Here is a 14,777-nt window from a genome sequence, read left to right on the forward strand (position 1 = left end):
AGTGGGACTAAGCGCAAACCAGATGGGATGGTGTATCGCTGCAGAAAGCTGTGGTAGCCATGCTGGTTACAGTGGGGGGGAAAGTATTTGATCCCCTGCTGATTTTGTACGTTTGCCCACTGACAAAGAAAGGATCAGTGTATAACTTTAATGGTAGGTTTATTTGAACAGTGAGAGACAGACTAACAACAAAAATATCCAGAAAAACGCATGTCAAAAATGTTATAAATTGATTTGCATTTTAATGAGGGAAATAAGTATTTGACCCCCTCTCAATCAAAGATTTCTGGCTCCCAGGTGTCTTTTATACAGGTAACGAGCTGAGATTAGGAGGACACTCTTAAAGGGAGTGCTCCTAACTGCAGCTTGTTACCTGTAAAAAAGACACCTGTCCACAGAAGCAATCAAATCAGATTCCAAACTCTCCACCATGGCCAAGACCAAAGAGCTCTCCAAGGATGTCAGGGACAAGATTGTAGACCTACACAATGCTGGAATGGGCTACAAGACCATCGCCAAGTAGCATGGTGAGAAGGTGACAACATCTGATGCGATTTTTCACAAATGGAAAAAATACAATAGAACTGTCAATATCCCTCGACATGCAAGATCTCACCTCGTGGAGTTGCAATGATCATGAGAACGGTGAGGAATCAGCCCAGAACTACACGGGAGGATCTTGTCAATGATCTCAAGGCAGCTGGGACCATAGTCACCAAGAAAACAATTGATAACACACTACACCGTGAAGGACTGAAATCCTGCAGCGCCCGCAAGGTCCCCTGCTCAAGAAAGCACATATACATGCCAGTCTGAAGTTTGCCAATGAACATCTGATTGACTCAGAGGACAACTGGTGAAAGTGTTGTGGTCAGATGAGACCAAAATGGAGCTCTTTGACATCAACTCAACTCGCCGTGTTTGGAGGAGGAGGAATGCTGCCTATGACCCCAAGAACACCATCTCCACCGTCAAACATGGAGGTCTCTCACTGTTCAAATAAACCTACTATTAAAATTATAGACTGATCATTTCTTTGTAAGTGGACAAACGTACAAAATCAGCAGGGGATCAAATACTTTTTCCCCCCACTGTATATTGGCCATATACCACAAACCTTGCCTTATTGCTTTTATAAACTGGTTACCAACGTAATTAGAACAGTAAAAAGTAATATTGTCATACCCGTGGTACATGGTCTGATATACCACAGCTTTCAGCCAAATGATAAGTGATAAGTGACAGAATTAAGTGTGGCTGTGTGGCGACACAGACAATCTTTTTTTATTTTATTTTTTTACAAGCGGCAGATGGGATTTTCGAGAGTGCCTGTCCCAGATACTTTCATTAGAGACAATGTTTTTTTTTTCGCATTGTTGGTAATTTTGTACGTAATGTTCCTGCTACCGTCTTTTATGACCAAAAAGAGCTTCAGTATATCAGAACAGCGATTACTCACCTCAAACTGGATGCAGATTTTAGTGAAGAGAGCACGACAACACCTTTTCCCTCTCAGGAGACTGGAAATATTTGGCATGGGTCCCCAGATCCTCAAAAGGTTCTACAACTGCACCATCGAGAGCATCCTGAACGGTTGCATCACCGCCTGGTATAGCAACTGCTCGGCTTCTGACCATATGGCGCTACAGAGGGTGGTGCGTACGGCCCAGTACATCACTGGGGCCAAGCTTCCTGCCATCCAGGACCTATATACTAGGCGGTGTCAGAGGAAAGCCCAAACAATTGTCAACGACTCCAGTCACCCAAGCCATAGACTGTTCTCTCTGCTACTGCACGGCAAGCGGGATCGGAGCGCCAGGTCTAGGTCCAAATGTCTCATTAACAGCTTTAATTTACATTGCCCCCCCCCTTTGTTGTTACTCTGCTGCTACTCGCTGTTTATTATCTATGCATAGTCACTTTACCCCTACCTCCATGTAGAAATTACCTCGACTAACATGTACCCCTGCACATTGTCTCGGTACCAGTATCCCCTGTATATAGCCTCGTTTTTGTTATTTTGTGTTACTTTTTTTGTTTATTTAGTAAATATTTTCTTTACTGTATTTCTTGAACTGCATTGTTGTTTAAGGGATTGTAAGTAAGCATTTCACGGTAAGGTGAAGGAATGAAGAGGAGGGAGTAAAATGTAGGCAAGTAATACATATTTCAGAACAACTTCTAGTCGAATAGGACATGGGAGAGATGACAAATTTTGTTTGAACGCAGATTGTCCCTTTAACTAAGCTCTCAAAGCATCTAGAAGTTTGAGGATAGCCTGGTGTCAACAAGGGCAGCAAAGAAGCCACTTCTCTCTGTTACGCACGCCTCTAGGAAGAGGTAACGCAACACCCTGCTACAACTCAACTCTCCGTGGTGTGAAAGAGGTATGGACTGTAGGTGTGAGTAAGGATGACAAAAGGCAGAGAATTACCATTTAGAGGGAATTTATTCTGTCGCACGGTAATTTTTGGGAATGGGCTGGACGGAACCAAAGCAAAGAAATTAAATATCAAAGCCCCCCCCACACCTTACCTGCCTACCCACTACTTACCTAACTAACACCACTTGGTGCACTAACCAAAATACAGGGGATGGTCCACCCAGATCTTTCCTAGTGTGCATAGACAGTAAATACTACAGGTTATGTATGCCCGTGGGTCTCTTGCCTAAGCACTCCCTAGGTGCCTTCCCCTTCCCCCCTGGGAACAAATGCAACAGAATAACTCAAACAATTTCAATAATCAAAACACTTCGTCCTATTGACACAACAGACATAACCAATCAGCTCCTACACAATACTTAACCAAACTCTGAACAACAAAGAATTTACCAATCAGCTCCCCAGCAACAACCAACATAATAGCCATCAGCCTCCTCTCTCTCTCAGCAATCATCTCCCTTCTGAGGAACAGAACACTGGCTTATAAAGCTTCAGAAGGAGTTGGTAATTGGAGACAGCTGCGTCCTGACGAGGGGGCGGGGTCAGCTATCCAATCATCAATGGGGCTGACCAATCAGCTGCTTGTAGAGCATTTCAGGAATCCATTTCCTGAAATACATACATGAAAATACACAAACCACAACAGAAACTGGGGAACGTAACACTCTCCAGGAAAAACATCAGGGACAGACTGATATTCTGCAAAAGGTACAGGGATTGGACTGCTGAAGACTGGGGTAAAGTCATTTTCTCTGATGAATCCCCTTTCCGATTGTTTGGGGCATCCGGAAAAAGCTTGTCCGGAGAAAACAAGGTGAGCGCTACCATCAGTCCTGTGTCATGCCAACAGTAAAGCATCCTGAGACCATTCATGTGTGGGGTTGCTTCTCAGCCAAGGGAGTGGGCTCACTCACAATTTTGCCTAAGAACACAGCCATGAATAATGAATAGTACCAACACATCCTCCAAGAGCAACTTCTCTCAACCATCCAGGAACAGTTTGGTGACGAACAATGCCTTTTCCAGCATGATGGAGCACCTTGCCATAAGGCAAAAGTGATAACTAAGTGGCTCGGGGAACAAAACATTGATATTTTGGGTCCATGGCCAGGAAACTCCCCAGACCTTAATCCCATTGAGAACTTGTGGTCAATCCTCAAGAGGCGGGTGGACAAACAAAAACCCACATATTCTGACAAACTCCAAGCATTGATTATGCAAGAATGGGCTGCCATCAGTCAGGATATGGCCCATAAGTTAATTGACAGCATGCCAGGGCGGATTGCAGAGATCTTGAAAAAGAAGGGTCAACACTGCAAATATTGGCTCTTTGCATCAACTTCATGTAATTGTCAATAAAAGCCTTCACACTTATGAAATGCTTGTATTTATACTTCAGTATTCCATAGTAACATCTGACAAAAATATCTAAAGACACTGAAGCAGCAAACTTTGTGGAAATTAATATTTATGTCATTCTCAAAACTTTTGGCCCACGACTGTATGGCAAGAACTGTGTGTGTTTATATCAATCCTTACCCTGTATATGGGGGTACTTGGCCATCAGCAGCAGACCCCAGCGCAGGGTTGTCCCGGTGGTGTCGGTACCACTCCATTCCAGCCATTATTATGAGCCGTCCTCCCCTCAGCAGCCTGTGGTGAGTGTGCGTGCATGCGTTTGTGTTTACATCAATCCTTACCCTGTATATGGGGGTACCTGGCCATCAGCAGCAGACCCCAGCGCAGGGTTGTCCCGGTGGTGTCGGTACCAGCACCAAACAGGGTAGTAACTGATAAGGGAATTATATAATAAAGGTAAATGAATAAAATAAAGAATCACGTAACCAATTAGTAATTAGTAGTTATGTAGCATGTATAATGAATAATTAAAGTACTAATCGACAGGCCCATAACAGGCCCATATCTATTAGAGGCCTGGGACAAAATGTGTGTGTGTGTGTGTGTGTGTTTTAGTGGGCCTAAGATAACAACAAGTAGACTGCGATTGACCCGGCAGCTGAGGAACTTTGAGTAACTTAGAGAAGAAAGGGAGTGACCCTCAAGGTTTCTCGAATCTCGGGGGAAAGGAACAGACAGCACTGGATAGTGATTAACAGTGGTGAGAAGTCCGGGGAGGGATACATACGAACAGTAGGTGAATTGTATGTATGTGCGTAGGATATCTATTGTTTGTGTGTAGGTATGTGCGTAAGCGGGGAGTGAGCATAAAATGAACATCTTTGTGTAATGTACTTCAGAACGTTCTCTGAATAAACTGTACAGACCTTTTGCAGACAGCTGAGTCCTTGCCTAATTATTCTTAACCCAGTGTCTTACAAACCTTGGGGAATAGTCAAAGCTTATTGATTGTTAATTACTATCATTGGGATAGAAAATTCCACTGACAGTAACACTAAATACCAGGTTGTTATCATGGTACAAAGAATCTATATTGCCATATTGCCAGATTCCTAAAAGAAACAGACCCTCAGATGACACATGAATTATGTACTACAGTTACTTAAGGATCTGTTATAAGTTATTCACAGATAATCAACATATTCTATTAAAGCAGCTAGAGGAAGTGTTTTAGTGTTTGAGTCTGTGAGTTTACATGAAATTCTGCTGATAAGAACTGTAATTCTATCCTCCCTCATCTGGCATTCAGTCATATGTATACTGGGCACACACTGGATGAATCTACGTTGTTTCTACTTAACTTCAATGAAATTACGTTGAACCAATGTTGAATACACGTTGAATTGACATCTGTGCACATTGGTATGGTAGTGTTGGACAAGTCAAATGAATTGTGTTCTGCTGCAGGATCCAAGTGCACCACATGGTGGTATAATTAGAATTATAAACTGAGTTCAAATCAAATCGAATTTTATTTGTCACATACACATGGTTAGCAGATGTTAATGCGAGTGTAGCAAAATGCTTGTGCTTCTAGTTCCGACCATGCAGTAATAGCTAACAAGTAATCTAACAATTCAACAACAACTACCTTATACACACACATGTGTAAAGGAATGAATAAGAATATGTACATAAAAATATATGGATGAGCAATGGCTGAACGGCATAGGCAAGATGCAGTAGATTGTATAGAGTATGTAAGCATTATATAAAGTGCCATTGTTTAACGCTAGTGATACATGTATTACATCCAATTTTTACATTATTAAAGTGGCTAGAGATGAGTCAGAATGTTGGCAGCAGCCACTCAGTGTTAGTGATGGCTGTTTAACAGTCTGATGGCCTTGAGATAGAAGCTGTTTTTCAGTCTCTCGGTCCCAGCTTTGATGCACCTGTACTGACCTCGCCTTCTGGATGATAGCGGGGTGAACAGGCAGTGGCTCGGGTGGTTGTTGTCCTTGATGATCTTTATGGCCTTCCTGTGACATCGGGTGGTGTAGGTGTCCTGGAGGGCAATTAGTTTGCCCCCAGTGATGCGTTGTGCAGACCTCAATGTGCATCTCGATTGTGCATCTGTAAAAGTTTGAGTGTTTTTGGTGACAAGCCGAATTTCTTCAGGCTCCTGAGGTTGAAGAGGCGCTACTGCGCCTTCTTCACCACGCTGTCTGTGTGGGTGGACCATTTCAGTTTGTCCATGATGTGTACGCCGAGGAACTTTCCACCTTCTCCACTACTGTCCTGTCAATGTAGATAGGGGGCTGCTCCCTCTGCTGTTTCCTGAAGTCCATGATCTTCTCCTTAGTTTGTTGACATTGCGTATGAGGTTATTTTCCTGACCCCGGCCCTCACCTCCTCCCTGTAGGCCGTCTCGGCGTTGTTGGTAATCAAGCCTACCACTGTCTGCAAACTTGATGATTGAGTTGGAGGCGTGCATGGTCACTCAGTCATGGGTGAACAGGGAGTACAGGAGAGGGCTGAGAACACACCCTCGTGGGGCCCCAGTGTTGAGGATCAGCGGGGTGGAGATGTTTCCTACCCTCACCACCTGGGGGCGGCCCGTCAGGAAGTCCAGGACCCAGTTGCACAGGGCGGGGTCGAGACCCAGGGTCTCGAGCTTATTGACAAGTTTGGAGGGTACTATGGTGTTAAATGCTGAGCTGTAGTCGATGAACAGCATTCTTACATAGGTATTCCTCTTGTCCAGATGGGTTAGGGCAGTGTGCAGTGTGATTGCGATTGCATCGTCTGTGGACCTATTGGTGTGGTAAGCAAATTGGAGTGGGTCTAGGGCGTCAGGTAGGGTGGAGGTGATATGGTCCTTGACTAGCCTCTCAAAGCACTTCGTGATGACGGAATTGAGTGCTACGGGGTGATAGTCATTTAGCTCAATTACCTTAGCTTTCTTGGGAACAGGAACAGTGGTCGCCCTCTTGAAGCATGTGGGAACAGTAGACTGGGATAAGGGTTGAATATGTCCGTACTCACTCCAGCCAGCTGGTCTGCGCATGCTCTGAGGACGCGGCTAGGGATGCCATCTGGGCCGGCAGCCTTGTGAGGGTTAACACGTTTTAATGTTTTACTCACGTTGGCTGCAGTGAAGGAGAGCCCGCAGGTTTTGGTAGCGGGCCGTGTCGGTGGCACTGTATTGTCCTCAAAGCGAGAAAATAAGTTATTTCGTTTGTCTGGGAGTAAGACATCGTGGTCTGCGACAGGGCTGGTTTTCTTTTCTTTTTTGGATCCTGGATGCTGATTGGCCGGTATGATGCAAAATTACTAGTTTACCGTTCTAATTATGTTGGTTAACAGTTTATAGTACCAACAAGGCACCTTTGGGTTTGTGGTATATGGCCAATATACCACAGCTAAGGGCTGTATCCAGGCACTGCGCCTAAGAACAGCCCTTAGCTGTGGTAAATTGGACATATACCACACCCCCTCGAACCTTATCGATTAATTCGATTCTATAGTTATACTGAGCAATATTAATTCAACACGTTATTAAATATGCATGAGATGCAAATTCTGGTAAGTGTATTCAAACCTTCTGCCATAGACAATGGCCGAGATTATGTTGAAGACGGCATAAATCATAGGCTGGGCGGTGTCAAATGCCTTACCTGTGATAGACAAAACATCTAATCAATTACAAAATAAGCTTTCCAGAACCAACACCATCACTAAACAAGCCTAACTAATTTATCTATTTACTAATATGGTTAAAAATAACCAGGCAATTAGGGCTACACATCACTTAAATACATTATGCTAATTCTACTAATACAGTGTAGAGATACTGCTATTGCTCTTACCCTCAGGTTTTTCATACACTTCAGTCAGGTAGTGAATTTCCTCTAAGATTTTCTCCTTGCTCAGTTTCTTGCCCATCCCAAAGTCTAAGGTTTGTCAGGGCAAAGAGCCTCTCTTTCCATGAGTCTCCATTGGAAAACAGAATCCCTGTAAAGAAGGTAGTTTGAAATATCATGGAAACAAAGTGAAATAGAAAAAACATATGCCATTTCATAATTGACTCATTCATAATAATTATCATATACCAAGAAAATGAATAATCTGCCAAATTATCTATGCATCCTTTCTGGGCATGACCATCTGTAAATGCTAATTAATCATAGACATTTATATTATTTGCAGAGGATTAGTATAAGAACCTTTGATGGCCTTGCTTTCAATGAGAATAACATATCGATTACTCACATTTCTATGTGAATTTGGTCAGGTCGCCCAAAAACGTACCTATTGCAGCTTAAAGGTAATTCCCCAGTTTTGGTCTATCTCTTTAAGAATGTGACAAAGCCAGAATAAGTCAAATATCATTACCATGTCCTTGGTTTAGTTCACTGAGCACAGGAGTGATGTCCCGGTCCCCAAAGTCCTGATTCACCAGCGCCTGCTTGACCGTCTTGTATCCTGCCAAAACAACAACTTTGTTGGGTCCAAAGTGAATCGTAAAGATGGAGCCATATTTCTTGGAGAGCTGGACAGATAAAGCATACATAAAGTACACAGTTATGCCTCGTAGTCATATATGAAGAAGCACAAAATAGGACATCACATATGGCTTGTTATACAGGGGTTTACAGTTGAGGTAAACTTTTCAAAATATGTATCTAGACAAAGCTTCTTACACTATGTATTTGAACCCAGCTCTGTTTTGTTAACAAGATCCCTGAATGAATATTCCTAGGGTGCATCTCAATATTCTAAAGTGGCCTCATCTCTTTCCTTGCAACGCTTTGGTCACTGTCACAAAGTATTTTGGCCATAGCCTGGTCCCAGCAAAAAACAGATCTGGGACCAGGCTACTTGGACAGGACATATCTATTGAAATACACTACAGAATAGAACATTAAACAACATTCACCAGCTAAAAGCATGTGCGGAAGTCCGTTCTATCAGTTTGCTTACTGAACTTTTCAAACCTGGTGAAATGGCAAGAAAACTATATAAGTGAGATAAAACAGATAACATCTCACAGATGAAATCAACAACCTCAACATAGTTTTCTCTGAAAGCAACGGATGACTTCATCTTACCTCGCAGAGAGTGCAGTAGGGCTTCTTGAGGTCCAGCTGGAGCATGTTACCAAGCAGTGGCAGTGGCCTGGGTCCTGGAGGCTCCTTCCCCTGTTCCCCAGAGCTGGAACCAGAGAAGAAGAGGTAGAAAACCAGAAGAAACAGCACAGCCCCCAGCAATGTCACTGTTCTGGGATCCTGGAGGAGAAGATCTCCCATAAGAGCCATGGATCTCCACAAGCAGTGCTGTAAGATCAGACAGTGATGTGGTATTGGGAAAAGAGAGTGCCCAACACAACGACTGGCTTACATACAGTTGAAGTCGGAAGTTTACATACACTTTTAGGTTGGAGTCATTAAAACTCGTTTTTCAACCCCTCCACAAATGTTTTGTTAACAAACTATAGTTTGGCAAGTCGGTTAGGACATCTACTTTGTGTATGACACAAGTCATTTTTCCAACAATTGTTTACAGACAGATTATTTCACTTAAAACTCACTGTATCACAATTCCAGTTTACATACACTAAGGTGTCTGTGCCTTTAAACAGCTTGGAACGTTCCAGAAAATGATGTCATGGCTTTAGAAGCTTCTGATAGGCTAATTTACATAATTTGAGTGAATTGGAGGTGTACCTGCGAATGTATTTCAAGGCCTACCTTCAAACTCAGTGCCTCTTTGCTTGACATTATGGGAAAATCAAAAGAAATCAGCCAAGATCTGGTTCCTCCACAAGTCAGAAATTTCCAAACGCCTGAAGGTACCACGTTCATCTGTACAAACAATAGTACGCAAGTATAAACACCATGGGACCACGCAGCCATCATACCGCTCAGGAAGAAGACGCGTGTGAAAAGTGCAAATCAATCCCAGAAAAACAGCAAAGGACCTTGTGAAGATGCTGGAGGAAACAGGTACAAAAGTATCTATATCCACAGTAAAACGAGTCCTATATCGACATAACCTGAAAGGCCGCTCAGCAAGGAAGAAAGAAGCCACTGCTCCAAAACCGCCATAAAAAAACCAGACTACGGTTTGCAACTGCACATGGGGACAAAGACTGTACTTTTTGGAGGAATGTCCTCTGGTCTGATGAAACAAAAATAGAACTGTTTGGCCATAATGAGCATCGTTATGTTTGGAGGAAAAAGGGGGACGCTTGCAAGCTGAAGAACACCATCCCAACCGTGAAGCACGGGGGTGGCAGAATCATGTTGTGGGGTGCTTTCCTGCAGGAGGTTCTGCTGCACTTCACAAAATAGATGGCATCATGAGGAGGAAAATTATGTGGATATATTGAAGCAACAGCCCAAGACATCAGTCAGGAAGTTAAAGCTTGGTCGCAAATGGGTCTTCCAAATGGACAATGACCCCAAGCATACTTCCGAAGTTGTGGCAAAATGGCTTAAGGACAACAAAGTCAAGATATTGGAGTGGCTATCAAAAAGCCATAACCTTAATCCTATAGAAAATTTGTAAACGCAGGCAAAAGGTCTTGCTTGAAGTAAAGTTGTTTACAAACTGTTCTCTAGCTGGCTGGTGGCTAATTTAATCTTCTCCTTGTCCATTGACGTTAGCTAGTGGTTAGTATGAGCTACTAATTACTATTTACATAATACATTTGGGTAAAATTGGGCACAAAAATCCAATATAGCACCTTTAAGCTTTGTCTTGTTTAAAGGTACATAACACTAACCGTGTCAGTTATTGATAACCGCTAACGTTAGATTGACTCTGCTAAGCTTAGATACACCTCAAAGATAAAAAAGACGTAGGCTTCTGATTAGCATATATATATATATATATATATATATATATATATATATATATATATATATATATATAGAGAGCCCTTACTATTTGGTTAGTAATGTCAGACGGCTCCATATGTATTGCTAATCAATAATACAATAATACACTTCATGATTCTGCTTGACATCGGCAGTAATTCTGCTAATTTTTGTTAAATCCAAAAATCCTGGAGTCACTGTCATTCACCAAAATAAATTACATTGAACCAACGTGCAATAGATGTTGAATTGCTGTCTGCGCTCAGTTGGAAGCAATCACTATGTAGAACCAGGGGCGAAAATCTGATATCCACTTTGGAGGGGACAATTACATGAAATTTTCTCAAGAGCAATTCCTGAGGGTGACACCAAAAGTAGTGCTGTAAGACATAGCCTACATTGTAATATTGTAAATGTATATTGAGGAACCAAAGAAATAAGGTGTTTGCCGTACTCCTAACTACCGGTACCCAAAACTACACAACTAATCACAACAGCAATACCATTGCCTTTAACAAATCTTAGTTCAGTCACCAGTTTAAGTTGAGAGTGGGGGTATCCATGGCATTTTCCAATTATGTTCCTATTTTACAAGTCAAAAAAATGTAGAACCTTTCATAATGTTGCCAAACAAAGACTCAACAAACTTACCTGAGACTTCCTGTCTCTGCCAGTCTGTCCCTGCATCTGTCCCCAACTCTGCTGTCTGTGCCATCTGTTGCCTGCTCTGCCTAATGACATCATTGTGAAACATTTCCATTAGAATTTCATTTCTTTCTTATAAACATTTTATCAACTAGTCTTTGAGATATTAGGCTACTAGGGTTCTTACTATGCGTTTTGGTGTATTGAAAAATACTCTGATGTCCGTCTTTTATTTTTCTACCTGGCAGGCTACACACACACAAAGTGTGTAGGTTATTTACAGTAGGATATGGGCTTCTATCATCTTCAATCATTCTATATGGGCTTCGATCTAAAAGGTAGCTAGCAAATGTGAAACGGATTAAAATGACAAGAGTTGACAGCTGTATGAGTTCACCATTTACACAACATATGCTGCAACCTTTTGTAATTTTAATAGTTTGTTTCATATTGGCTGGCTTCCAACAATAGCTGAATTTGCAAAGCTAGCGAGCACCAATTCAGTTGTTTGCTATAATCTTTGCTACCCGGGTTAAATAAAGGTGAAATAAAATAAATAAATAAAAGTTCCCTTGCGACAATTTAGCTTTTGCAACGAGACCATTAAATATATTTAAGACAATGGTAGAAGAGAGTGTAGTTCTGTTCAGTTTGGACTTCAGTTTATCGCTAACCTTATCACAGGGACTTTGAAGCACTAACTTACTTCATCTGCATGCTGATTCCATCTTTGACGACGCCACATAAATGGAATAGGTACTAGCTAGCTTAATAGTTAATAGCTCTGCTTATACAGCTAGTGTGTGTGCGCGCGATTGACTGGATGAACCTCACGGCAGTTACGTAGCAAGCTAAGGAACTGGCAGTGGATCAAACCATTGTGAGGCAAAGGGCGGGGGGGTCGCAATCTTTTGAAACTTAAAAACGCGCTATTAAGTGTCTATAATCAGCACAATTGCTTTCATTGCGTATTATTAATATTATTTAAATTACATAGTTATATTTCAGTGATATATTGGGGGGGACAAATCATATTTTTCCCAGGATGGGGGGGGTCGTGTCCCCCCCGTCCCCCCCCGGGATTTCCGCCCCTGTGTAGAACATTCAACTAGAAGATTTCATCAAAACTGTTAAAGGCTTAAAGTGGAATTGACAGCATTTAGAAACATGAAATATTTGTAACACCTTTTTTTAATAATCTGACAAGCGAGTACTTAGATATGGTCATTCTTACGTTATCATAAATTTATACAATGTTTTGAAATGACGTATAGTAAGGCATTTGTGAAAATTATATAGCAATAGAGTCGGAAAGCGGCCGTGCGTTTGGACAATGAATAGACACTGCATTAAATAAAACCGAATAAAAACGTCTGTCCTGTCCAGGACCGGATTCTACACAGACCGGTGCGCCATAGCCAATCAGTGCTACAGTAGGCCTATATGCAAATAAGCCAGTTGCCACAAGGCCAGTGTTGACAATTTAGGACTTTGCGAGTATTCAGAACCCTCTAGCGACAAATTTTCAAAAAAAAGCGACTAGCGATTTTTCTGGTGTTATTGGAGCCTTTTGGAGACTCTGAGGTGAAAGCACGATTCGTTCTTACTCTTCTCAACGAGCAGCCTATCCCAAAGCACTCACAGGCAGCCCAGTCCTCGCACAGCAGTCCCTCCCAGCTGCAGTCAGAGCAGGAGATGCTCATCCCTCTGCGTCCAGACTGCAAATGAATCGCGCATGCTGGAAGCCCCCGCTGGCTTATCCCGCCCTGGTTTACATTTAAAAAAAATACCTGAATTTGGGCCAGATTAGTTACCATAATTTTCTCACATTGCCATTGACAGTTTATTTTATTGTCTCTTTTTGGTCCATTTAGATTTTATACAAAAAAAATGTATAAAATGTTATGGTTAAAAATGTTCATGTTTTACTGTGACTTGTTGTAGGCTAAGTGGACCATAAGGTTAAAAACCAAACCAAATTAAGAAACAAAAAATAAAAAAAATAAGTAACTCTGCCAGTGTCTTTTTTGGGTCACTTTTGCTGGTCCCAAGCCCAGATAAAGGAGGAGGGTTGGAATTGTGACATAAAAAAAACAAGAATCGACAGAAGAAAGTTCATTTGTAGTTCTAAACATATTTAGGGTGTTTTTTACTCACTTTTTGTCTCGCCCACGACGCTATTCCTCTTTCCTACAGCGTCCACAACAATTACATGCACATGGCAAATTATGCAAATTAGGCGATGACGTCATTTAGCAACTTCTAGGACAGCCAATAGCTACTTTCCTTACTGAGGAGTTGGCAACACTGCAAGGGCCTGCAATCATTCACTTTGAACTTAACTATGTGTTTACAGGCAGTAGCAACAGCACGACTTTAGATCATTTGAACACATTCGCCAAAAGCCACCTAATGCAACTGAATGGATTTCTGCAAAAATGGAAATAGAACAGGAGTCCTCTTACATTAGGGAACTAAACAATCATTTTGATCAAACAGCCATGAAACTGTATTTTCGCTCACCCTCAATTACCTATGCACATCAACAAGATCAACAACTAATGCTAGCCACAGCGAGATGAGCTAAAATCTAATGAGGGAACATTAGATAAACGTTCTCAAACTTTTTCAGCTAGTTGGTCGTCAAAATTGCCCTGATAAAAGTTGGGGAATAGTAGCCTGCTCGTCCTTCTGCAGCTTGCCTGTCAATGCAAGCATGTCCCTACCCACATTTTGACAACGGAATGGGAACTGGAACTGGCCTGCCCACCCTTTTGATCGATGCCAAATACATTTGATTGACAACTAAGAGATATGCTAACTGTGGATAACAGTCGTTCAAGTTCAGCATAGCTAGCTAACCAAATGACAGCTGCAGCATCTCTAGCTGTAGCCAACGAAAAACAATATGAGGGGGGGAAGACGGTCACTCGCCGACTACTCCAATGAAATCACATAGCCTATTTGTTTTACGTTTTTGTACATGCAACTGCGACCCAAACTGGCCATTGTTTTCTTAGGAGAAATATGGCCCTTTATAATGTCCACTTATGTACATAGGATGCTGTCACATTTTAATATATTAAAACCAGAGTTAAATAATATTATTCCAGCCGTTGTACTATGATTGCAGAGATGTGCACAATATGCTGCAACCAATATCAAAAAGTATCAACTCCAAATAACAATTTAGCTTTGGATTGTTGTAACATTTAAACGTAAAACATGTTATTCCTTTTTTTGCACTGCATGGATCACCGGTGCAGTTGACTGCAGCACTCTAAATACTGTATACTGTAGTTGAGTAGCCAACCTAGGTTACGGCTCAAATGTTGCTGTAATAGGCCTACATGTTACTCTCTCGTGTTGTGTTTTGTTGAAGGTTTAGTTTTTTGGTTAATCATTGTCAAGCTTAAAAACCGAAGCCAGACTGCAACATTTTAGAA

The 14,777-nt window shown here is 41.8% G+C and overlaps 1 pseudogene; it reads right to left on the reverse strand.

The window, feature by feature from the left end:
• Positions 1–6,876: 6,876 nt before the first annotated feature.
• Positions 6,877–9,316, reverse strand: LOC106601853 (cytochrome P450 2K1-like; annotated as a pseudogene).
• Positions 9,317–14,777: the final 5,461 nt, after the last annotated feature.

This window comes from Salmo salar, chromosome ssa03 (assembly GCF_905237065.1).
Source record: "Salmo salar chromosome ssa03, Ssal_v3.1, whole genome shotgun sequence".
NCBI lineage: Eukaryota > Metazoa > Chordata > Actinopteri > Salmoniformes > Salmonidae > Salmo > Salmo salar.